Genomic DNA, 25,356 nt, shown 5'->3' on the forward strand with positions numbered 1-25,356 from the left:
TAAGACCCTCGGTGGAAGACGGCGTTGAAGATATCCCGCGGGTGCCCTTGTCGACGAGGAGCGGGTTAGAGTCACGGAGGGTATGCTGGGTTAACAGGCAGGGTATAGAATGTTGCCAATACATGTCAAAGACATAGGAGGGTAGAGAAGTAGGTGTATGATGTAAGAGGAGCTGGGAATATGGGCGGATATGGTCGGGTCTTAGAGGGTTATCAATTAGTACTATATATATACAAGTCCAGATGTCTTTCTCCGTCAGCTCTAAGGGTCGCTAGCTTACAGGATTGTGTGTTATACACTTCTTTTGTGACTGGCGAAGGACGAGTAGCAACACAATGCTTTAATGAGATAAAGTATATAGGTGCTAAGCTGGTACACGTGGTTGTACGATTGTGGTAAGAAGGTACCATAACTAGCACAGGTCAGGCGTGTGTCTGTGAGTGTAAGGACACTCTTAGGTGAATGTTTATTGTGTATGATGAGAAAACCAAAGATTTGACAGGGGTCGTTTAGGCAGTCAAGCCCACATTATGCCCACTAGTCGAAAAATCATAGACACATTTTGGTGTTAAGAGACACGCACACCATCACTACGTATATGGTCCTTGAACTATAACCACTAAACAAAGCATTCGTCATATATAAGAGATGAGGAATGATTTTTGTAACTTTTATATCACAGTGCGTCCTTCATTATGTTACCCTAGACTATAGAATTGCCAATGAAAAATAAAAGAGATATATGGCCGGTACCAATAGGGAAGAAGTGTGAGTGATTGGGAGATGTACAAGAGCAAGTGGCAGGAGATAAAGAGGAAGGTGCAGGAGCTGAAAAGGGGGCCAATTGAGAGATGGTGGGAGAGTACCAGCAAAAAATTCAGAAAGAAGAAGGAAATGCTTTGAAAGGAGCGAATAGTGTGAGGAAAACAAAAGAACAAATGGGAGCGTCAGTGAGGGGACTAGATGTGAGAAGTGCACGGAAGAACACTGTATGTGAGAGCAGAAATAGCTCTTTTTGATGGTATTAGGGTCCTTGCGGTGCTGTTTTGGTGTGGGTCGTGGGGCCCTGTATGGAAGAGGATGGATGAGGGTAGGTGTGTTTCAAATGAAATGAGGACAGTGTGTGATGTGAGGAGGGTTGATTGCATAAGGAATGATAGTGTAAGAGTGAGGTACGGTAGAGAACTCAACATGATTGAGAGAGATGAACGGGGTGTGCTGAAATGATCTGACCATTTGGAGAGGATGAGTGAAGAGAGAATAAACTACGAGAATATGTGTCAGAAGTGGAGGGAGCAAAGAGGAGGGATTGACCGCATATGAGACGAAAGGAGAGAATAAAACGTTTATTGAGTTATTAGGACCTGAGCATGCAGGAGATTGAGAGGGATCCGTGGGATAGAACGAATTAGAGCAATATGGTATACATGGGAAGACGTTCTGTCAGTGGGATGAGCCATGGAATATGAAGTGGTCAGGGGTAACTACAGAAAGGTCAGTGGGGCTTGACAGTGGATAGAGGGAAGGGTTTATTTTGGTGCATTATACACGTGAGAGCTAAAGAGTGGATGTGAGCCAATGAGGCCCTTCTTTGTTCTTGGCGCTACCCCACGACGTGGGAAATGGCGAACTAATGGAAATAAGGCATGAAGTATTATCATCATCATTATTATTATTATTATTATTATTAGTATTAGTATTATTATTATTATTATTATTATTATTATTACTGTTATTATTATTATTATTATTATTATTATTATTATTATTATTATTATTATTGTTTTCATTATTATTATTATTGTTATCATTATTATGGGACTGCGATGGTGTTCCTTCCTGGGGCTGAGTCTAGGACAGTGTTTTCTCCTGGGGCTGGAGCCGTGCTCCCTCCTGGGGGCTGGGACAGTCAGTTTCCCTCTCTTGGAGGCTGGGGCAGTCAGTGCCCTCTCTTGGAGGCTGGGGCAGTCAGTGCCCCTCTCTTGGAGGCTGGGGCAGTCAGTGCCCCTCTCTTGGAGGCTGGGGCCGTCAGTGCCCTCTCTTGGAGGCTGGGGCCGTCAGTGCCTTCTCTTGGAGGCTGGGGTAGTCAGTGCCCCTCTCTTGGAGGCTGGGGCAGTCAGTGCCCTTTCTTGGAGGCTGGGGTAGTCAGTGCCCTCTCTTGGAGGCTGGGGCAGTCAGTGCCCCACTCTTGGAGGCTGGGGTAGTCAGTGCCCTTTCTTGGAGGCTGGGGCAGTCAGTGCCCTCTCTTGGAGGCTGGGGCAGTCAGTGCCCTCTCTTGGAGGCTGGGGCAGTCAGTGCCCCTCTCTTGGAGGCTGGGGCAGTCAGTGCCCCTCTCTTGGAGGCTGGGGCCGTCAGTGCCCTCTCTTGGAGGCTGGGGCCGTCAGTGCCCTCTCTTGGAGGCTGGGGTAGTCAGTGCCCCTCTCTTGGAGGCTGGGGCAGTCAGTGCCCTTTCTTGGAGGCTGGGGTAGTCAGTGCCCTCTCTTGGAGGCTGGGGCAGTCAGTGCCCCTTTCTTGGAGGCTGGGGTAGTCAGTGCCCTTTCTTGGAGGCTGGGGCAGTCAGTGCCCCTCTCTTGGAGGCTGGGGCAGTCAGTGCCCTCTCTTGGAGGCTGGGGCAGTCAGTGCCCCTCTCTTGGAGGCTGGGGGGCTGTGGTCCAAGCCTCTCCCTCCCACCGACCAGGTCAACAACACCTGAATTGGCCCAAGAATTACCTTGGTCAATTTTTTTTTTTTTGAGAGTCGTCCACGTCTGTTTTTTTCTTTCTTTCTTCTTCTTCTTCTTCTTCTTCTTCTTCTTCTTCTTCTTGTTCTTCTTCTTCTTCTTCTTCTTCTTCTTCTTCTTCTTCTTTCTGTTTGGGAATTGTGTCCGTCGCAAATTTATTTTTTCTTTTATTTTTTTGCTTGCCCGATGTCTTTTTCACGTCCCCATTGTTCGAGGGGCAGACACCGTGCATAGACACTGGCCAAATATTAACTTTCATTAATGGTGTGGGGGTGTGTGGGGTTGTGTTAGGGTGGGGAGGTCTGATCTTGAAGACAGAGTGTGGGGGTTGGTAGAAGTCTTTGACTTTAAGCGCGTTTATTTTTATTTTTATTTCTATTTTTTTCAAGCGTTCCCTCACGATTTTCTGTTTAGGAGATACGTTCAAGAAATGGTAATTGATTAACTATAAAAACTGTGTTTGTTGATTACGTTACTGAGTGTGTTCATGGTCGTCATAGAGTGTAGGTGATTATCACACGTATTTCAGTGTTCGTTGACGTGTTGCGTTGGTCACAGTTTACATCATTCTTTTGAGTCTACCTTGAGTATTCTCGCGGGTCCTTGGTGATGTATACCACGGTAGAGTTAGCTTCACCATCCGTAGTTAGCTTCATCGTCAGTAGTTAGCTTCATCATGAGTGGTTAGCTTCAACATTAGTGGTTAGCTTCACCATCAGTAATTAGCTTCGTCATCAGTATTTAACTTCATCATCAGTGGTTAGCTTCACCATCGGTAGTTAGCTTCACCATCAGTAGTTAGCTTCGTCATCAATGGTTAGCTTCGCCATCGATAATTAGCTTCATCATCAGTAGTTAGCTTCACCATCGGTAATTAGCTTCACCATCAGTAATTAACTTCCATCAGTAATTAGCTTCACCATCGGTAATTAGCTTCACCATCAGTAGTTAGCTTCATCATCAGTTGAGGAACTTCACATTATAGACTCATATTCGTTGAAGATTCGAGGTGTAATATGTCGTATGTGAGACATTTCCCCAAGTCTGTGTGTGTGTAGTGCTCCAATGGACATTATTTATGCGAATGTAAGACGACCACCGTACCTTCTTTTCGTAAACCTTTGTTCGAGTGCGCTGCAACAGGCTGCCATAGAGGTGTCTGTGTTGCACTGTGTTAATAAGTGACGGAAAGTGAGGTACAGCACGGTGAATGAAGATTTCATAACTCCAAATCATGAGGGGGGGAAAACCTTGCCTTCCCTAAGCATTGTACGACTGTGGTTCTATCATGAGGATCACTGGTCTTTTGGTTCATGGAATTGGACTGCTAACTTCTCTCCTCTCCCATTTTATTTTCCTTCCTCCCTTCCTTCCTTTAGTGTGTTGTATTGTTCTCCATTGACTTTTCCAATCTAGTTGTCTGCTACTGGTGTTGATATGTGTCTATATCACCTCTCTCTCTCTCTCTCTCTCTCTCTCTCTCTCTCTCTCTCTCTCTCTCTCTCTCTCTCTCTCTCTCTCTCTCTCTCTTATCTGCTTTCGCCTTTCCTCGCTCCGCATGTCCTTAATATTTCTTTCATGTTTAGTCATTCTTTTCGCCCCGTGCCTCATATTATCTTTTATCTCTCCCTGTGGCCTATCACGCTGCCCTTACTCTCTCTCTCTCTCTCTCTCTCTCTCTCTCTCTCTCTCTCTCTCTCTCTCTCTCGTCTCGTAACGTCTTGTCTATCTTTGTTACCATCGACAACACTTTTTTCATCTCCCTCTTACGTAAGAGTCTCGAACCACTGTTTTTTCTTATGTCTTTCGTATTCCATTCCCAGAAGCCTTTGACCTCTTTGTCATATTTTGTCAAATTATCGTTCAGTACTTTCATTTCCCCCCCCCCCATCTCTTTTTTTTTGTGTAATTTATTCTTCATCTTCATCATCAGTTTCCCAGAATATGTCCTCCACAAACCCTCCTCCTCCTCCTCCTTCTTCCTCCCTCCGTGTCGTTGAGGTAGGCGACAGCGTGAGGCGAACACCTGTGTGTTTTGTTGACAATTTACCTCCCCTTTAATTCCCAGGCCCAGCGTCCCGTCATGCGCTCTCGCCCTTGGGCATCAAACACACACACCCACCTTTTGGCAACCACGGTTGGTTGGTACGGGGCCGATGAACTCGGACGGTACAAACCAAACCTCAAGTTCGGTGGGTACCACCGAACTCCTCTTTTTTTTTTCCTTTGGGTCGGGGTGGTACACTGGCCCTTGCATAGTGACCACGACCCCCCACGAACGACCCTCCTCCTCCTCCTCCAGAGCCTCGTACCGTCGTGCTCAAGGCTCGCACCATCAAGGTCTTCGAGGGTTCGCTTGGCATGTGTCAAGGTTTGGGCCTTTGGAGACTCAAGGGCGAGGGGCGAGAAGACTCTTTCGAAGTCCGATTTCCATCCTCGTTCGCCAGTGTTGTGAGGCGTTGAGGGAATTGTACCTCTCTCTCTCTCTCTCTCTCTCTCTCTCTCTCTCTCTCTCTCTCTCTCTCTCTCTCTCTCTCTCTCTCTCCCGGTCTGTGAGGAGGAGGTATATATATATATGTCTCTCTCTGCGTAGGATCTCTCCGTCACGCTTGGGTCTCGAAGGCTTATCTCCGTCACACTTGGGTCTCGAAGGCTTATCTCCGTCACACTTGGGTCTTGAAGGCTTATCTCCGTCACACTTGGGTCTCGAGGGCTTATCTCCGTCACACTTGGGTCTCGAAGGCTTATCTCCGTCACACTTGGGTCTCGAGGGCTTATCTCCGTCACACTTGGGTCTTGAAGGCTTATCTCCGTCACACTTGGGTCTCGAGGGCTTATCTCCGTCACACTTGGGTCTCAAGGACTTATCTCCGTCACACTTGGGTCTCGAGGGCTTATCTCCGTCAGCTTGGGTCTCGAGGGCTTATCTCCGTCACACTTGGGTCTCGAGGGCTTATCTCCGTCACACTTGGGTCTCGAGGGCTTATCTCCGTCACATTCGGGTCTCGAGGGCTTATCTCCGTCAGACTTGGGTCTCGAAGCCTTATCTCCGTCACACTTGGGTCTCGAATTCTTATCTTCGTCACACATGGGTCTGGAAGGCTTATCTCCGTCACACTTGGGTCTGGAAGGCTTATCTCCGTCACACTTGGGTCTGGAAGGCTTATCTCCGGTACGCTTGGGTCTCGAAGCCTTATCTCCGTCACACTTGGGTCTCGAATTCTTATCTTCGTCACACATGGGTCTCGAAGGCTTATCTCCGTCACGCTTGGGTCTCGAAGGCTTATCTCCGTCACACTTGGGTCTCGAGGGCTTATGTCCGTCACGCTTGGGTCTCGAAGGCTTATCTCCGTCACACTTGGGTCTCGAAGGCTTATCTCCGTCACACTTGGGCCTCGAAGGCTTATCTCCGTCACACTTGGGTCTCGAAGGCTTATCTCCGTCACACTTGGGTCTCGAGGGCTTATCTCCGTCACACTTGGGTCTCAAGGGCTTATCTCCGTCACATTCGGGTCTCACTGGAAGCTGCTCCTGGAGAGGGAGTGGAGGTTCCTGGAACTGGCGAGGTTGTCTTGTGGTGACCCCGACTTCGGTTAGCTGAGGCAGGAAGCTATGACGTCATTAGCTGAGGCAGGAAGCTATGACATCATTAGCTGAGGTAGGAAGGTATGACATCATTAGCTGAGGTAGGAAGCTATGACATCGTTAGCTGAGATAGGAAACTGTGGTATCCTCAGCTGGGGTAGATAGCTGTAACCTCATTAGCTGAGGTAGAACCCTGACTTTATTAGCTTAGGAAGGAAATTAGACCTTATTTTAGCTGAGGTATGCAGCTATGACCTTATTAGCTGAAGTCTTATTAACTGAGAAGTACGAAGTTTTATCTTCGTTAGTTGAAATACAAAGCTTTAACCTAATTACTTAGCTGGGGTTGTAAGCTTAGACTTGATTAGCTGAGGTAGCAAGTTATGCCCTCGTTAGCTGAAGCGGAAAGCTATGATTTCAGTAATTGAGGTGGGAAGCAAAACCTCACCAGCTAAAGTACCGTTATGCTCAAGGATCGTACCGTCGTGCTCAAGGACCGTACCGTCGTGCTCAAGGATCGTACCGTCGTGCTCAAGGGTCGTATCGTCGTGCTCAAGGATCGTACCGTCGTGCTCAAGGGCAGGCAGGATCCAACGAGCTGGCCCATCAGGCCCTTAGCACCAGAGCGCCATCAAGACCCCAGTCCTCCTCCTCCCATGCAAACACACCATTAACGAATTATTACGTCCTGACCTGCAGTTGCACCACGGGAAGTGGCGTCCATTGGTCCCTGTGGGGGCAGGGTTAATTCCCTTATAGATTAATAAATACCTGAATGGCCTATCATTAGGTGGTTGACGTCCCGTAATGTTAACCATCGTTTGAGCATCGACAAGCCTTGAGGGGCGTTATTTTGTTCACGCGACTGAAGTGGAGCGGCCAGAGCGAGGGAAGGGTGTCACCATTTCGAGACTTGCTACCATAGTGTTAGATACGGCACTAGACTTGTGACACCAGTGATAATGGTGTCAGATCCGACACTAGACTTGTGACACCAATGATACGGTGTCGGATCCGGGTGTAGACCGGTGCGAGGCGATACATCCATGTACACCGATTTCCAAATCTCTTCTGTAAGCAACGTTTTTACGACCCTTCAAGTACCACGACGTGGACCCCCTTTTGACCTGACCCTTTTTACGGTCAGGTCAAAGAAGATAAAGGTCAGGCAATACTCCCGTCGTGCCTTCAGAGGCAGGCCTATCAAACTTCACCAGTTATGACTTGGAACCTGAAAACTTTTGGCGACTTGAGTGGAGGTGGTGGATGGATGGGGGGGACGTCTCAAGTGTCCGGGTTACTGGACGCGCCAGCACTTCGCGCAGCGGTGAGCTGGTGTGTGACCCAAGGCCCTGCGGTGGGCTGGTTGGCTGGTCCGATCCAGCCTCTTTGCAAGCCAGTGCTGGCCCTTCTTCCTACTCTCTTAATATTGCGCCCTTTTTTTTTTTGTGTGTGTGTGTTCTCTTCTTCCTTATGATGCTCTCATGCCTTCGGGTGCCTGTGTGGAGTAGATACGGGGCGTTAGGTTTGAGTACACAGGTGTGAGCGAGTGGTCAGGATAGACAGGAAGTGGATGTTAAGTAATGGTAATGGAGATTTGATCCAAGGTTGAGGGAAAGGGAGGGATTTTCAATCGAGGAGTTTTGTTTCCCCTCCCAACGTATACAATATATTTTTAAACTTGTCCTCTGTCCTTCCCTTCCTTTCAGACCACCTGCTCGAAGCTCATTACTTAAACCAAAGCCAATAGTGATTCGTTTCCAACTAAAACATCATTATCCTTCCAGCCGACCAATCTTGGATAACTGATTCCAGCGCCTGTTGCCCAGGATGAACACGACCAGGTCGCGATAGTCTGTGTGTGTGTCTTTAAGAACATTTCCAGTCACAGATTGCCTCTTGCCTCTCTGTGGATCATCTCGCGATACTCGCTTCAGTCCTGAACCACCTGTTAATTATGATGGGGGTGGTTAGGGACTACAGTTCTCATCACCCATAATTATCCTAGATGGATGGGGATGTTGTTAACGAGGATATACACACACTTCACTGACCCACTCTGGTCGTTCAAGGTTTCTGGAGGAGGCGTCAATGAGAGTAATTGGTCGTATCTGTCAGCGAGGAGAGTGAGGTTCGAGTCTACCTCTTGTGGATGGTGTATTCTTCATTTTGTAGTCGTTGTTGTTGTGATTTCAAGAGGCAGGTTAGAGAAGTCTAAACTTGGAGGGCTGGAGTGAGGAGATACCTGGTACCAGATCTGTCTATGACTGTGTCTTGCTGGTAGCTGGGCGCCGAGTGTGTTGCCTGCCATCTATTACGGAGGGACGTCTTCAACACAGACGAGGCCATTGTTTTGTCCCGTTGGGTAAGGAGCTGTTGAAGAAATCAACGCGCCCTGGCCCCAAGAGGGAGGTAGGGTAGCGACAACTCCCACAGGATGCCGCGGGGTTACTGGACCTTATTTTGAATAAAAGGACGCTTCTCATATGTCCTTTTTTTATGGCCTTCCATTTTTTTTTTAAAGGATTGATATATTCAGGGACTCGACCTCCCGCCACCCCTTTTTCTCTTCGTCTCTTGGCCTCCCGAGTGATGGACGAAGGGATTGGCTCATCACCATAAATAAACCATAACTCGGGGCCCCCCTAACACCACTCAACCTCACAACTCTGGAAGATTTATGAGGGGTCTCTCCTTGAATTATGAGACCAACCGACCGACTGACCCACCTCCCCCCTCACCCTCACGTGCCTCATACCCTGGTACGTCTCACACGCCCCTCCCAAGATGATTGAGTTGGGTTTCCCTCCTCACAGACTCACAGACCAGCGGATCTGTTACGTAGTCTCGTTGAACCACCTCGACCACGATTGGTGGCCAGAGGAAAACAAAGGAATTCAGACAGCAACAGACCAATAGGTTCTTTTCGACGCTGTGAGAGCGTAAGGCATCAGAAACTGGCGGATTACGACGGTAAACATTAGAAGACATACAGCTAATTCAAGGAGACTAATTTGATAATTGTCATTTATGATGAAGGAGGTGCCAATGATATAAATCATGGACTTTAAGAGAAACATTTATCAAGTCTTATTATTTATCTTTTTAAACTTATCTATAGTTCTGCTTTCAACCACTCTAATTGGCAGATCGCTCCATATATTAGCAATCCTGTTGAAGAGAAAAAGTACTTCACCTCATTCGAGGTGAAATGTTTGCTTCGTGTGAAATTAGACGCATCAAGTCTTAAAGTGACTTGATACATCAAGATTATCAAAAGCCTTTGATGATATTGAGTACTTGTATCACATCACCTCTTAGCCTTCTCTCTTTCAAAGGTGAGTGGATTCAAATCGCTTAACCTCCTCTCGTAAGGTCTGTTTCTCAGCCCAATTAACCGACCAGCTTGCTATCCACCGCAGCAACACAACCCCAGCGTTGATGTCTATGGCCTAAATTTTCCGTTCGTGGCCTTTGATGCGAAACCGCATTGATATGATTGGCTCTTGAAAGTCCAAGATGGATGACATCAACTGCCTTTGCTTTCGTCATTCATATTGATTGTGTCAGACGAGCAGTCGAATAGATGTTGTCAGATCTAAACGATTGCGTCGAAACCCTTCGCTGAGAATCGTATCTTCAGTGTTGATCCTCTAAATGGTTTATGATTCCGTGTCGTTCGATGGTTTCCACAAGTTTCCCCCCAACCTCAGACGTCAAAGTAAATCGATCGATAATTTCCGGGCGGTGTCATACACAGTCGTTTATTTTTCTTTTTGATATCGGTTATTGCAAACTATCTCTCTCTCTCTCTCTCTCTCTCTCTCTCTCTCTCTCTCTCTCTCTCTCTCTCTCTCTCTCTCTCTCTCTCTCTCTCTCTCTTCTCTCTCTCTCTCTCTCTCTCTCTCTCTCTCTCTCTCTCTCTCTCTCTCTCTCTCTCATTCATATCTGAAACTCTCCCCGTCAGGGAAGTGACTTGTTGTGATGTTGTTATGGTAGTAAAGGGTTGTTTGTTGTGTTGTCTCCACGACTAGAACCAGTTAAGTAACGAAGTTATTTTAAGTGGAGTATTTCAGGATTTACCTTTCCTTGCGCTACCTCGCAAACGCGGGAGACAGCGACAAAGCAAGATATATATAAATAGATAAAAAAATAACCTTTTACTTAAGTTCTTTGAATTTTGACAGCTTGCTTATTAAGTAAATGCGTTTTGGGTGAGAATAAACGTTTTCTTTGTTACTGTATTTTCTTTTTATATTCTGGACGTCTCGTTTTCTTCACTGGTTGTCAAATTGATATATTCCAGCCCCAGGATGGAAGAGAGTTAATGGTGTTCATACTGTGTCTCGGAGGCATTAAGTCTTGGTGATGATCAGCTTGGGGAAGTTGTGGGACTTGATTTTGGCCAGGGTGGGTATTTTATCATGTTGTAGATTACGCTAAAGTGAGATTATTATTCATGGTTAGTATTTATTGATATTTATGTATTACGGGAAGAGAGAGAGAGAGAGAGAGAGAGAGAGAGAGAGAGAGAGAGAGAGAGAGAGAGAGAGAGAGAGAGAGTTTTACACTCGTGTTGCCCCGTCTCTTAAACTTTTATATATGTACCTTGTCTTTATTCATATATATATATATATATATATATATATATATATATATATATATATATATATATATATATATATATATATCTCCCCTGATGATGTGATTATTACACGAAAATGCACTTGGGAACATCGTGTTTCATTTCCCCGTATATATATATATATATATATATATATATATATATATATATATATATATATATATATATATATATATATATATATCGCAGCCTAAGCCAGGTACTCGTTAATCGACCAACCCCCAAGGACAAGATCAGCACCTGGGTTGGATGTTGGCCGAGGCAGTAATATGATGAAGCTGTTAACGAACGCACAGGTTCCCTCAAGTCGTCGCATCTCATGTAATCATTTTCAGTTGATCGGTTAATAATCACTCCTTTATACGACCTCTGTGATTAGATATATATATATATTAATCACCGACGCCCAACTGATCTATCAAAAGAGTTCGATGTTATCTCTCGGTTCCCGTGGCTGTTAAGGGTGGCGACGTCAAGCAGTGATAAAAGACGAGGTGGGGAAAATGACGTGGTTCTCATATAGCGTTCGAACTGCACTCGTTCCCCAAAAGCTTTTAAACAGTTTCCAAAAAAAAGAAATTCCAACACCCCCAAAAGACCCCAGCCATCGTCAGTCGTCCTATCCTGAAGGTGAAGCCCTCAGGTCATTTGACACACACACACACACACACACACACACACACACTCCAACCAGTCCTGTTTCCCAAGGAGGTATACTCATATGTTGTTAACATCAGTCCTTTGTTCCGGTTCCGGGGAAGGAAGTGTTCTGGGTGTGTGTGTGTGTGTGTGTGTGTGTGTGTGTGTGTGTGTGTGTGTGAAACCTGTCATTTCCTGGGGCTGTGATGGAAGACCTGGTAGACATATTTTTTCAATATGGTTTCTAGCTTGAGCTTTAGTGGTGGGAGGGGAGGTATATATATATATATATATATATATATATATATATATATATATATATATATATATATATATATATATGTATATATATATAGCACAGGAGGTGGTCGATTACTCGTAGCCCAGTTATAGCCTCCTTGGGAACTGCTTGTTAGAGGGGATATGAGGTGAGGTGGGAAATATGTAAATAATCTCTCTGAAACCTTGAGATCCATGTGTGTGTGTGTGTGTGTGACTCAAGCGTTCATTTCCCAGGCGTCGATCGCCTCCCAGGTGGTGTGTGTGTGTGTGTCCTGTGTGTGTGTCCTGTGTGGGCGTGGCACTGGACCCAGTGCACACCCAGCCTTCCTCTTCCTCCTCCTCCCTCTCCCAGTGTTTCACACACACACACACACACACACACACACACACACACACACACACACACATTGTTCCTCTTTTTCGTGCAAACTTCAACTTTTTCGTGGAAGCAACGTGGGAAATGTCAAGGATACCTTTAGGAAATTGCGATGTATGTGTGTGTGGACATGATGTACTGCTAGGACGTGAGTGTACTCCACCAGTATATATATATATATATATATATATATATATATATATGGCGTCCTAGTTACGTCTCTTCGTTGTATATCAGTTGACATATTTCCTTCTTGTGTGTCCTCTGATGATGTGATCATTACATGAAAGTGCCCTTGGGAACTTTTCGTGTAGTATTTTCCTAGTAGTTTTATGTATATAGTAGATCACAAGGACCAATGTGGCCTCTTGCAATATATATATATATATATATATATATATATATATATATATATATATATATATATATATATATATATATATATATATATATATATATATATATTTATATATATATTTATCTATTTATTTATTTATTTATTTATTTATCTATTTATTAGTGAGAGTAAGTGAACTTGGAAAGGAGACTTGTGTGAGGAATTACCAGGAGATATTGAGTGTAGAATGGCGAAAGGTGAGAGCAAATGACGTGAGGGGCGTGGGTGAGGAATGGGATGTATTTAGGGAAGCAGTGACGGCATGTGCAAAAGATGCATGTGGCATGAGGAAGGTGGGAGGTGGGCAGATTAGAAAGGGTAGTGAGTGGTGGGATGAAAAGTAAAGTTGTCAGTGAAAGAGAAAAGAGAGGCGTTTGCACGATACTTGCAAGGAAGGAGTGCAAATGACTGGGAGATGTATAAAAGCAAGCGACTGGAAATCAAGAGAAAGGTGCAGGAGTTGAATAAGAGGGCAGATGAGAGTTGGGGTGAGAGAGAATCATTAATCTTTAAGGAGAGAGAGAAAAAAAGAAGTTTTGGAAGGAGGTAAATAACGCGCAAGACAAGAGAACAGATTGGAACATCGGAGAAGTGGGGAAGTTCAAGACTCTCTCCATCCATTACTGCATCACTCATCATGTGGGAATAAGGGGGAGACTATACGATGGGTTGAGGATTACCTGAGTGGAAGGAAACAAAGGACACAGGCCAGAGGAACCGTCTTGAGACGGGTTGGAGTACCCGGTGGCGTGCCCCAGGGTCCCATCATGGGACCATTGCACTTCTCGACCGATGTGAATGACTTGTCCAAAAGGATTGGACTCCAGCCTGAACATGTTTGTGGTTGATGTAATGAGGGAAGGTCATGAGAGAAGGTCACGAGAGAAGTGCCTTGAGGGAAGGTCATTGAGGGAAGTAAAAACGCTTGGAGGACCGCACCATCTCAACAGGGGATCGAGATGAACTCCAAAATAAATGTGGATTGGACGGTATGAGAGAGGGACACAAAATGAACATCGCTCATCCGGAGACACGTAAGGTGCAGGAATCTTCGAGTGAGAAGGAACATCATCCAGGATCCCACACCAGAGGAACCGTAAAGGAGACAGTCTGTCTACTGGCAGACGTTTCGACATACATTCGTGCATGTGGATGTGGGGAATATTGGGCAAGCTGTTCACGTCCTACATCAACCCAAAACTAGAACATGCTTCTCAGCTTTGGTCGCCGGACCTTAAGATGCTAAAAGAACTAGTAGGAAAGGTCCAGAAGAGGGCAACAACGATGGTGCTGGAACTAAGAGAGTTGGAGTTATAGGAAAATCCTAGAGATGCTTTAGATTTCTCCATAATGGACGAGAGAAGAGTGAGGGGGGTGACCTGATCACAACCTTTATGTTTTTTGAATCAGGATGACGACGTAGACGGTGAACAGGTCTTCGAAAAAATGTAGAGGGTCGAGCAACCAGAGGACATAACATGAAAATTAAGCAAGAAACTTGTTAGAAAAGATGTAAAGACGCACTTTGGTATACTGTCATGGTAAACTGAGTTGTGACAGAATGAAAGTGGAGAGCACACAGAGGTCTTGAAAGTAGAGGAAGTTCAAGCGGCGGGGCCCCCACGAGTGCAGAACTCCCTCCACTCACAGTAAAGATAAGTAGTTATAGGGTCAGTCAGGCACAGAGCTAGGACACCTCCCAGGAGCATCATATCCTGGCCGAGATTCGGAGGGAATTCAACTCTGCAGGTTCTGATCCTGTAAGTAATGGGGTTGGAGCAGTGTTGACGATGGGTCCTAGGTGAAACGTCTCTTGTCTTGTTGTGAGATTAGAGTCCATATCCACGACCAGGCCACTTAGACCTTTTTGTGATTTCCCTCAACCACATCACATGCCCTAGGTTCAACCCACCGTCAACACGTCGTCCCCTGTATAGCACATTGCTCCAATGTGCTATTCAGGGGACTCCGCGAGGTACGATCATACTGTCTAAGTTTTCTTCTACTTGTAAAACAGAAGCAAAGTAAAATAAGCAAAACAGTAAACTGAGTGAGAAGGAAATAAGTCATCATATGGTCTCCTGTATGACCTGACCTGACCTCGGCAATTACCTTCATCCATAGTCCTCTCATCCTGACTTGACCTGACCATAGTCCCCCCTCATCACAACCTGACCATGATATAGTTCTTCATACTCGACCCTCTCATCCTGACCTGATCGAACCCCCGTAATAACACCAAATACTCAATTAAGCCCACTTGTAGAAAGCGTGGGAATGGGGCACCTGGCTTAGCGGCTGATTGGACCTCAGTGAGCTCTGTGTGTGTGTGTGTGTGTGTGTGATTGAGGGGCTGTGGTTATCGAATCCACAGCTTGGGGCGAAGGGGTTTGGTTTGAGAGAACCGCCGTCCCTCAACCAGCCATTCGTTACCCCTCCGTAATAGGTGGTGTAATGACTTCGGCAACATATAATTCCTCGATATGATCACAAGAGCAGAAGGCAGTAGACCTTGCTCATGGTATCCGCTAACTGTAACGATGTGTGTGTGTGTGTGTGTGTGTGTGTGTGTGTGTGTGTGCTTGGGTAGGGGTTGGTGAGGACGAGTGCGTTGTTATTGGGTTGATGGACGGAAGGAGAGAGAGAGAGAGAGAGAGAGAGAGAGAGAGAGAGAGAGAGAGAGAGAGAGAGAGAGAGAGAGAGAGATGTGCGTTTTGGGTACAATCCTCCGCGTGCGTCTCTCTCTCTCACTTGCCTAACTTCCCGTTGTGCCAGTATTGGCCCAGACGCGCTTCCGCCATCAGAGGATCTCGTTTCTTTAACCACTGTCATAGCCGATCTTAGAGACATGTACATAGTTTCTCATGTCTCCTCTCCTTCTCCTTCTTCTTCTTCTTCTTCTTCTTCTTCTTCTTCTTCTTCTTCTTCTTCTTCTTCGTTTCCTCCTCCTCCTCCTCGAAGTCCTGGGTTAACTATAGGTAAAAAGATATGATATATATATATATATATATATATATATATATATATATATATATATATATATATATATATATATATATATATATATATATATACATTCAGAGAGAGAGAGAGAGAGAGACCGATTGACGGATGTATATAAATCTAAATACTATTTTTTTTTGTCTTTCCAGGAAGGACTTTAGGAGTCTTCTGCGGGTTTTGTCTTTCCAGGAAGGACTTTAGGAGTCTTCTGCGGGTGAGTACTGTGCCGTTTTCTAGATCGTAGATATTATGATGGTAGAATATGGGTCGAGGGATCTTTCGAAAGTGCTTATTATGTACTGTCTCCTCTGCAACAGTGGTAAGAGCAGGTAATTAAGACGTGGAGACCTTTCTTATGGTGAAATGAACTTTCTGCCACTCGTCATTTAGGCTCATTATCGTCTTTAACACAAAAGGAAATGATAGAGGAAATGACGAGAGATTTTTTTTGATGCTGATGGTCCATGCTTGTACTTTATATCTGGTTTACATTCTCCCTGTGCATGGTTTACATCATCTCTATTCGTGGTTTACCGTAAGGGATGCTTGTGGTTTACCTTCTTCTTGCCGCTGCGTCTGGTTGAGTACTTCTGTGTTCCTGGTTTGTATTCTGTCCTTTCGTGGCAGTGTTGCCAGTGAAGCTTGGCAGACGTTTAGAGATCGCTTTGTACGTCCGTACGTCATGTGTCCGTCATCCGTCCGTCGTCAGTGCGTCATCCGTCCGTTATCAGTGCGTCATCCGTCCGTCATCAGTGTGTCATCCGTCCGTCATCAGTGCGTCATCCGTCCGTCATCAGGGTCTAGCGCTCTGTAGGTTCGAGAGTCCTGGTTATGCTGCAGTCGGCCCACAGTCAATCCAGCTGTTCATCCACCCCTATACAAGCAGGAAGCTCATATAGATAAGGTCTAGAGAAGGGGCAACAAGGATAATGCCTCAGAGTAGAGAAGTTATCTACAGTAACGTGTTAGAGGCTGGCTATCAAGTTGCCCATCAAGGAGAGAAACATTAGATGAAGAGAGTCACAACGGAGTGATGTAGAGAAGTGAGTGAACTGACTGATTGGCGAAATTGTGGAGACTGACGGTACACGGTAGGTAATCACACACACACACACACACACACACACACACACACACACACACACACCTGCAGAGGAGGATAGCTGGAGGACACACACACACACACACACACACACACACACACAGTACGGACATACCAACACGCGCCAAGAGGAACATAGACAACGACACAGACGCTGGCGTCCATATCAACAAGCTGTAGAACGCCGACTCCATTGCGCATGCGTATGCACGATTGCATTCCCCAGGACGGCATTTGAGCACGAAGATACGATATTTGAGCACGGCGGTACGACATTTGGGCACGGCGGTACGATATTTGGGCACGGCGGTACGACATTTAGGCATGATGGTACGACATTTGGGCACGGCGGTACGACATTTGGGCACGGTGGTACGATATTTGAGCACGGCGGTACGACATGTTCGCACGGCGGTACGACATTTGGGCATGACGGTACGATATTTGAACATGACGGTACGTCACGACGTGAACACGACTGTACAACTACTGGATGTGATGGCTTGGTCTTTGACCTGAAATCCTAAGGGTCAGGTCAAAGGCCAAGGGTATCCTACCTAAGAGTCGTACCCTTTTGGTCAAGGGTCGTAACGTCGTGCTCTGGCTAACCAGCGGCAAAAAGGACGAGTTGTATCGTATGATGAAACACTGGAAGTCAGGCCCAGCCAATGAGTGTGTGTATGACCTTAGAAATAACTCCAACGCCCGAAGACGTTGTTGATCGAGGTTGGATCAACTGGTGGTTATAACTTGTTGACGGTCTTGATGACCCCCTGGCAATGGATTGGCCCTTAAGCCTCCAAAATAACCACCCAACCATCACTGATGCAATTGCCATTTATGTTACCTTAGTAGATGGTCGGGAATTAAGTTTTAACTAACAGTGTCTGTATTTGCTGACGTTACACAAGCTAGAAGCGAGATATTACATGATATTGAGCGAAGAAGTAATCAAGAAGGACTGAGAAATACAGTCAGATAGAATACAGTAGACGTACGTGATGTAGATGTATTTTGTATCTCTCAAACGGAAGTAAGAATGCAGGATCTTAGGAAGGGTGATTGTAGAGAGTTGGGGTTTTTTTAGAGGGAGAGATTTTAATGCTGGTGTTAGTAATGATCCGAAATCCACGACGTAAAGTTTAGCCACAGCTCAGAGCGCTGACAGTAACTTGATATTACATTTGCAAAGAAGCTTTCGTTGCTAAACGTTAGTCACTCCGTTCCTAGACTGTAACGCGATGGAGACACCATCTCATCAAGGATGGGTTACAGGTCTGGTGTATAGGGGACCACGGGATGCTTGGAACGGTTCACAAGAACGTGTGAGGTCAATACCACAGGCATAAATATGAGGTGCGTTAGGGTAGATTAAAAGAAATGAAGCTATCCTCCTCACCCCCAGACATGAAGGACTGTGAGGTGACATGATATGGGTTGACAAAAAAAAAAGAATCTGCTTTTTTACCACACTGTCTTTCCCCGCGTAGCGATGGACCGTCAGGAACAAAGGAACAATGGCTTCATTTACTGGCATCACCCCCCCAAGTATTGCTGACGGCTCTGCATGGAGAAGACATAGACACCAGAGAGCCCCTTGGCCAATGTTCTTGGTTATCTGAATGTAGGCCGACTGCCACGACCAGGATGCGAACTCATGCGGGTCCAATCCCCCGGCGGGCCCGTGTTAACTCAATAACGCTAACCATTACACCACGGAGGGCCGCACTGCGTGTGTGTGTGTGTGTGTGTGTGTGTGTGTGTGTGTGTGTGTGTGGTGCCCCTGGACTCATGGCGACGACACGAGCAGCGCGGCCAAGAGGTCTGCATGACGACACTGCTTGGCCTCCGGCTGCTACTCCTACTGGTTGGTTGGTCACCCACCTCTTACTCTCACCTCATCCCTCCCACCACTACGCCAGGCTCTGTCGTATACCACCTCCGCACAGGTCTGAAATAACGTTATAAGATGACCATCCCTTCTCTCCGCCAGCGGCTGGAGCTCTGACAGCGGCGATCTACGACTGGGCGAAGTTGTTCAAGCATTTTCTGTTGAGCAGGCGATGGATGGTCTTTGAGGGAAGGAGAAGACGCCCCTCTCGTCCATCGTGTGACGAACCCCTCCACCACCGCCTTCGTGCAGGTAGACCTTCTGCGTGGTAACGGATGATTGAGGACTCGTTAAACTAACTGGTGTCATCCCTCAGGACACCACTGTGGGGGGAGGGAGGGTCCTTGAACGTCCATGTGGCGTCGAGGACCCTGATGCCAGAATTGCTTGACCGCCCGTGGCACCAAGGGCCCTGCCAGAGGGCCTTGGCCGTCCGTATCACCAAGGGCCCTGCCAGAGGCGCCTTGAACGTCTGTGGCACCAAGGACCCTCCCAGACGACCTTGACCGCTTGTGGCACCAAGGGCCCTGCCAGAGCGCCTTGGCCGTCCGTGGCACAAAGGACCCTGCCAGAAGACGACTGTCCGTAGCACCAAGGACCCTGCCGGAGCGCCTTGACCGTCCGTGGCATCAAGGACCCTGTCACAGCACCCTTGCACCTCCGGCACGGGCTTCAAACCCCCATCCACCCCAGGAACTGAAGTTTAACGGATCCAGCAGAGTGTATACACTACATACATGCCACTGCAGCAGTAGCAGCCTGCCCCAAGGGCGCGTTCTGTTATGCAATGCCCGTGTCAACGATCTCTCTCTCTCTCTCTCTCTCTCTCTCTCTCTCTCTCTCTCTCTCTCTCTCTCTGCTTCTTCCCCCCCTCCTCCCCGCCTGGTCAAACGAAGCCTCGCGCCAAGAACCCCGAACCCTGTTTTCCCCCCATGTGTTCCTTAGAGAACCCCGGCAGTAGAAACCAGCAATCACGGCCCACTTGCCTTCGTCACCCCCTGAGGGAGGGAATCAGACGAGTTGCCCGCCTCCCCTCCTCAACCCCTGCTGGTGCGAGACAGATGCCACAGCCTCCGCCGTCACCGTGGCGCCTGGGCTGCTCCTGAGGTCAGCAGCAGGGAGGGAGGTAGGAAGGAGGGCGCCGCCCCAGAGGGCACGCTCCATCTGGGGATTCCGGGAACGAGAGTTAAGTAAGATGACGGCCAGAAAACTACCCGACGTGGGCGCCCGAGCTTGGAAGCCTCAGCTCTGGACAGCGTCTCACGCGTCCAGAGAGGGAAAAAAAAAATTTCTTTATCTCCTGACGGAGCGAGAGTTGCGGGTGCGTCCAACATCCATATCCAGGCGTCGGGAGATGTGCCATCGACCCCCGAGAGATGACGATGTGTGACGCAAGCCTCCGGAGAACGACCGTACGACTCTCAAGCACGACGGTACGACTCCCGAGTACGACGGTACGACTCGAGCTCGACGGTACGACTCCTGAGCTCGACGGTACGACTCCCGGGCACGACGGTACGATTCTTGAGCTCGACAGTGTGACTCTTAGCTCGACGTTACGACTCTCGAGCTTAACGGTACGACTCTTAATCATGACGGTAAGACTTTAAGAGCACGACGGTACGACCTTGAGCACGAAGGTTGTACCCCATGGGTAGGGATGATCCGACCTTTTGACATGACCTTTCAGGGTCAAGAGGCAACGTACCGTCGTGGGCTCAAGAGGTCACCAGACGCAGTCTAAACCAACGTGACAAGACAGTGAGATGTGGGGATTACGTGAAGCACAAGGTTATAATGGTCAGCATCACCCAACCTGTTCCCCGTCCATGTTGATTAACTCCGCCATCGCTCCGGGGTCCTGCCTTTGCTTGTACGTCATCAGATATCCCCAGCGTGTTAATGCGGACAAGTGAAGTCGATGAATAACTCCTTCCTTCCAACACCTACTCAGAGGTTGTTTATGTAAAGGCGCCGGCTGGTGACGTGGGGCGTTTCGAGAAGGATTGCGTTCTTGTTCAGGTGGGAATGTTTTCTTCCCTCTCCCAGTCTGTTTACTCTGGAGGGAGAGAGAGAGAGAGAGAGAGAGAGAGAGAGAGAGAGAGAGAGAGAGAGAGAGAGAGAGAGAGAGAGAGAGAGAGAGACATATATATATCTTATCTCGTCTGACCTTCTTACTGTAGGATCCCCTTCAGTGAGGTTCCTGCAGCGCACAGGACGCTGGCCACGTCCACTAGGTAGGACCATACAGGCCAGGAAGTGTGGTGGTACTGAGTACTTATGTCTTAGTAGACACACCGCAGGTCAGTTTGAGGCGGCGTAGGTATTCAATGTCAATAGTGTAGATGTTGCACCCTGGGCACAAGGGGCCCTTGTGATGTGCTGAACTGGCGTTTGTACCGCTGGAAGAATTGGATTATCGTCCGGAGCGCCGCCAAGAAAGCATGACTCGTACATTCCTAGGGAATGTAGTTTCTGATGGTGCGTACAGACGTCTGAGGCGGTGGAGTTTGGGGACTGGGGTCGAAGGGTGGTCTTCTAAGTGCTTGTCGAGCCTTTATGGTGTGCATCTGTTTTGCCAGCGTTCGTGTTTGTGGGTCGACGGGGAACCTGTATGGAAAGGGTGCTAATCTGCAGTGTTCTTTTATCTACTTCTAACACGGGAGACGACCTAGAAGGTGAGGCGTAGTTTAAGGTGGAGCTCAAGAACTGTCAGTTGAGGATCCAAATGGATTTTCTTTTTTCTTTCGTTTTCCTTGCGTGAATCCAAGAGCCAGGAAGCGTTTAGCCTCCCTATGGCCTTTGGTGATGGTGCCTGTGTTGTGGGGAGTCCAGTGTCATCTCGTGATGCCCTGTATGGCTGGAGTTGTATCGAGTGGAAGTGATTGATCATTCAGTGGTGGCGGGATGGCGGACACATCATGTTTGGCAGTGGTGAGGTAGCTTTCTAACTGCACGTTGAAGTGCTCCATGTGTCTCATGCCCTGGGAGAGGACCACACTGACCTCGGGGGAGAGGTGAGGGAGGGAGGGGGAGGAGGTCAATGCAGGGAGGAGGTGGAAGAGGCGTGGAGAAAGACCCCCTTCCCTGAGGGACTCCATTGTCAAGGCTTGAAGACTTTTGGAGATGGAGCCTTTGTTGACTTGCTATGAAGATGACCAACCAATTTTTTTCTCTTTTTTTCTTTTGGTCATTATTGTGGAGGATGGTTGTCAGAGAATTTTTTTTTTAAGAGTAATGGGGTCGATAAATAGGCACACACACACACACACACACACACACACACACACACACACACACACACACACACACACACAGGGCCATTTCCTCGTACCAGCGATGACACAATGACGTGTGTACCCGTTGCTTGCGTCGTTCGTCTGGGCCTGCACCTGACCCCCCACCACCTCACACTCGGCATCACCTGGGGTCACTGTCTGCCGGGGCAATCATCGGATCGTTAGCGTTAATCACCTCGTAATCATCGTATCGTGATGAGTAATCACCTCCATTTTCTTCGTTAAACGACGTCGTTATCTGCTTCGGTGGACGACCACGACGACTTAGCCCCATTAAGGACGACTTCGACGACTTAGCCCCATTGAGGACGACCTCGACGACTTAACCTCGTGAGAACAACGACTTATACTCTTGAATATACGACTTAGCCCCTCTTGAGTACGACGACGACCTAACCCCTTTTGAGTGCGACGACGACCTAACCCCTCTTGAGTGCAACGACGACTTAACCCCTCTTGAGTGCGGCGACGACCTAACCCCTCTTGAGTGCGACGACGACCTAACCCCTCTTGAGTACGACGACGACTTAGCCCGTCTTGAGTACGACGACGACCTAGCGACGACGACTTAACCCCTCTTGAGTGCGACGACGACTTAACCCCTCGTGAGTGCGACGACGACCTAACCCCTCTTGAGTACGACGACGACTTAGCCCGTCTTGAGTACGACGACGACCTAGCGACGACGACTTAACCCCTCTTGAGGACGACGACTTAACCTCTCTTGAGTACGACGACGACTTAACCCCTCTTGAGTGCGACGACGACTTAGCCCCTCTTGAGTACAAGTACGACCCAACCCCTCTTGAGTACATGTACTCGACGAGAGTTGAGTCACTGCGCGCTAGGGTGTGTAAGCTTGGATCGAGATAGGAAGGAGAGAAAGCAAAAGCCAGCCTCAGTTGGTGCCTATCTTATCGATAGCCATCCTCTCTCTCTCTCTCTCTCTCTCTCTCTCTCTCTCTCTCTCTCTCTCTCTCTCTCTCTCTCTCTCTCTCTCTCTCTCTCTCTCTCTCAACCTGCAAAGACCGGAGAGGGAGGTAGGGAGAGAGAAATCAAACCCTCACAGAAATTGTCAAAGACATACATCTTCGTACATTGCTCGCATTGGCGAGGTAGCGCTAAGAACGGAGCACTGAACCTTTTGAGAGAATATCCTCACTTGGCTCCCCCTCCCTTTCTCTGTTGTTGTTTATTTATTTGGAAAAGTAAAAAAAAAAAAAAACGCGAGGGGAGGATTTCCCTCCCTCCCCCCCTTTTTTTTAGTCGCCTTCTACGACACGCAGGGAATACGTGAGGGAAGTATGTTCAATAGGGTACGATAATGACACACACACACACACACACACACACACACACACACACACTAGCACCAGATGTGGAAGCGGGAATTGTTCAGCGTGTGTATAAGAAGCGGGAGTAGACTCAAATGTGGCGTCGTGTGGTCGTTGATTGGACAGGTAGAATCGTTGATTGGACAGCTAGAACTGACAGCGCACAACACACATTAGAAAGAATGCACACACCCAGAAAAATATAGACACTTCACATACCGAATTGATGGCTCGGGAGACACCGGGCTGTCATGAGAGAGAGAGAGAGAAAGCGAGAGAAAACATATTGTGGTTGGTGGGGGGCGAGGAAGCAGATGGTTTTGAAATGGATGATGATACGTTCAGTGTGGAAGCCTGGTTCTCAAAAAGCAAGAAGGACTACGTAAAGTAGATAGTGAGGTGTTCCCAGGGAAAGTTTGTGAGATAGTAGATCGCTATGTATTCTTAGGAATTTACTCAAAAAAAGAAAGAAGAAAAGAGAAAAAGACTTACAAAAAAAGTGAGAAAAAGAGAGAGGAGAGATCTGGAGAAATTCAATTATTTGAAGCTGCTTCTAGTACGATCCTGATATGATTTTGTTCAGTGTTATGTTGGCGAGAGTGAGTGAGTGAGTGAGTGTGGGTGGAGGGTGGGGTTATAATGGGTGGGTGGTGAGTGGGGTTATAATGGATGGGTGGGTGGGTGGGGTTATAATGGATGGGTGGTGGGTGGGTGGTGAGTGGGATTATAATGGGTGGGTGGTGGGTGGGGTTATAATGGATGGGTGGTGGGTGGGGTTATAATGGGTGGGTGGTGGATGGGGTTATAATGGGTGGGTGGAGGGTGGGGTTATAATGGGTGGGTGGTGGATGGGGTTATAATGGGTGGGTGGAGGGTGGGGTTATAATGGGTGGGTGGTGGGTGGGGTTATAATGGGTGGGTGGGGTTATAATGGGTGGGTGGGGTTATAATGGGAGGGTGGGGTTATGATGGGTGGGGTTATAATGGGTGGGTGGGTGGGGTTATAATGGGTGGGTGGGGTTATAATGGGTGGGTGGAGGGTGGGGTTATAATGGATGGGTGGTGAGTGGGGTTATAATGGGTGGGTGGAGGGTGGGGTTATAATGGGTGGGTGGAGGGTGGGGTTATAATGGGTTGGTGGTGAGTGGGGTTATAATGGATGGGTGGTGGGTGGGGTTATAATGGGTGGGTGGAGGGTGGGGTTATAATGGGTTGGTGGTGAGTGGGGTTATAATGGATGGGTGGTGGGTGGGTGGGGTTATAATGGGTGGGTGGTGGGTGGGTGGGGTTATAATGGGTGGGTGGTGGGTGGGTGGGGTTATAATGGGTGGGTGGAGGGTGGGGTTATAATGGGTGGGTGGAGGGTGGGGTTATAATGGGTGGGTGGGTGGGGTTATAATGGGTGGGTGGGGTTATAATGGGTGGGTGGAGGGTGGGGTTATAATGGATGGGTGGTGAGTGGGGTTATAATGGGTGGGTGGAGGGTGGGGTTATAATGGGTGGGTGGAGGGTGGGGTTATAATGGGTTGGTGGTGAGTGGGGTTATAATGGATGGGTGGTGGGTGGGTGGGGTTATAATGGGTGGGTGGTGGGTGGGTGGAGAAATAATGGGTGGGTGGTGGGTGGGTGGGGTTATAATGGGTGGGTGGTGAGTGGGGTTATAATGGATGGGTGGTGGGTGGGGTTATAATGGGTGGGTGGAGGGGGTGGGGTTATAATGGGTGGGTGGGGTTATAATGGGTTGGTGGTGAGTGGGGTTATAATGGATGGGTGGTGGGTGGGTGGGGTTATAATGGGTGGGTGGAGGGTGGGGTTATAATGGATGGGTGGTGAGTGGGGTTATAATGGGTGGGTGGAGGGTGGGGTTATAATGGGTGGGTGGAGGGTGGGGTTATAATGGGTGGGTGGGGTTATAATGGGTTGGTGGTGAGTGGGGTTATAATGGATGGGTGGTGGGTGGGTGGGGTTATAATGGGTGGGTGGGTGCGTGGGTGGGGTTATAATGGGTGGTGGGTGGGGTTATAATGGGTGGGTGGTGGGTGGGGTTATAATGGATGGGTGGTGGGTGGGTGGGGTTATAATGG

General features: G+C 47.9%; 1 protein-coding gene across 5 annotated transcripts in view; it reads left to right on the forward strand.

Moving 5' to 3' along the window:
* The window catches only part of LOC139749197 (DNA oxidative demethylase ALKBH2-like), a 620,232-nt gene that overhangs the window by 491,778 nt on the left and 103,098 nt on the right, over positions 1–25,356 (forward strand). For 3 of the 5 annotated variants that reach the window (XM_071662872.1, XM_071662876.1, XM_071662874.1), the window contains one exon: positions 15,796–15,820. The gene's annotated coding sequence lies outside the window, so the exon portion shown is untranslated. Of the gene's footprint in view, positions 1–15,795; positions 15,861–25,356 lie in introns of all 5 variants that reach the window. The other 2 variants (XM_071662873.1, XM_071662875.1) reach the window with 2 other exon arrangements.

The sequence above is a fragment of the Panulirus ornatus genome, chromosome 6, assembly GCF_036320965.1.
Source record: "Panulirus ornatus isolate Po-2019 chromosome 6, ASM3632096v1, whole genome shotgun sequence".
NCBI lineage: Eukaryota > Metazoa > Arthropoda > Malacostraca > Decapoda > Palinuridae > Panulirus > Panulirus ornatus.